The sequence below is a fragment of the Aplysia californica genome, unplaced genomic scaffold (genome assembly GCF_000002075.1).
Source record: "Aplysia californica isolate F4 #8 unplaced genomic scaffold, AplCal3.0 scaffold00430, whole genome shotgun sequence".
Classification (NCBI taxonomy): Eukaryota; Metazoa; Mollusca; class Gastropoda; order Aplysiida; family Aplysiidae; genus Aplysia; species Aplysia californica.
In genome coordinates this window covers 188194-189483 of record NW_004797700.1, presented here as the reverse complement: position 1 = coordinate 189483, position 1290 = coordinate 188194, and positions in this window count along the sequence as shown.

Here is a 1290-nt window from a genome sequence, read left to right as displayed (position 1 = left end):
CTTATAGAGGTGGCCGTCAGGGCATGTTCGACTGTAGTTCACTCGGCCAAAAAAGTGTCCGCGGAAGTCCGTGCATTGGGTCAGAGGGCGCTGCAGTCTTAGTTTTTAAGCTCTCTTTCGTTTCTCAAGAAGAAGAATAGGAATAGCACAGTTTGTTAGTTTCGCTTTTGTTGTTTTTCACACAAGTAGGGTAACTCAGTTCACAAAAGTCTGCGCTTTTTTAAAGAGGGCGCCACCGAATTTTGAGGAAACTTTTTTATTTGGCTCAACTAAGAGAAGAGTGAATTATCTTGTTACTAGCTGGGTTCCCTTTCGATGAAAGGAATGATCGATGCATTAAGATCAACTGAAAGTCATTGGCCTTCTATATTTACACTCTATTGGAATGGAGCAATAAATCTTGAGAGAAAAGTGACTCATTCATGTGTTTCCAAGTTGCCAAATATATTATTATAATAGATATATAGATTGATTCTCTATTCCGCTTTCGTGGTTGTACACTCCCGAATTTCAAAGGTGTGGAACCAATGCGCACTGCCAGTGAACGGAAACCTCACTTCCTGTTTTTTATAAATGAGACTGCAAAATTGTTGATACTAAGTTAGCCTAGGCCTAGAACTCTGTGTGGACGAAACAAAGCATTTTGGAAAAATCGGGGAAAGCAGTTTGCGTAGATTTTTCAAAGTTAGGTCCTAGCCACAAGGGCGCTGTGGACGCCTGCAAAGTTTTAACGGTGTGGGTTATGCAATAAGGGAAGAGTTTAATCGTGCACAAAGCCTCCCAAGTCCACTTTTATATATTACTTATCTGGGCCCCCTTTCGATGACAGGTATGATCGGTGCATTAACGTTAGCCGAAAGTCTTTGGCTTATGATATTTATGGTGCAAAATTAGAAGGTTTAGATTCTAGATCTATACTCTCAAAACAATGCGCTCGGTTAGTGAACGGAAACCTCCTTTTCTAAAATTACAGAGACAGAAGCGTCGGCCTAAAAAAGCGATCGGCGAAATAAAGGAATTTAGCTTTTTGCAGCAAAACTGTCTCAAAACTGAAAAAAACGAAGGGCGTCATGATCTGGAGAACATTTTTTAAAATCTTTTGGCGAAAACCGCATGTCGATCGATGCAGCCATTAAAAAGCCTTTAGAATAGCAGAATTCGGCCACCACAAATAGATAATAGATATCTTGATATAGAGGGGGGCTCTCGTGGCCTAGAGGTTAAGGTGTTGGCCTCTCATTCAAAGGTCCCGGGTTCGAATCCAGGTAGCGACCAAAAATTTTTCTTCTC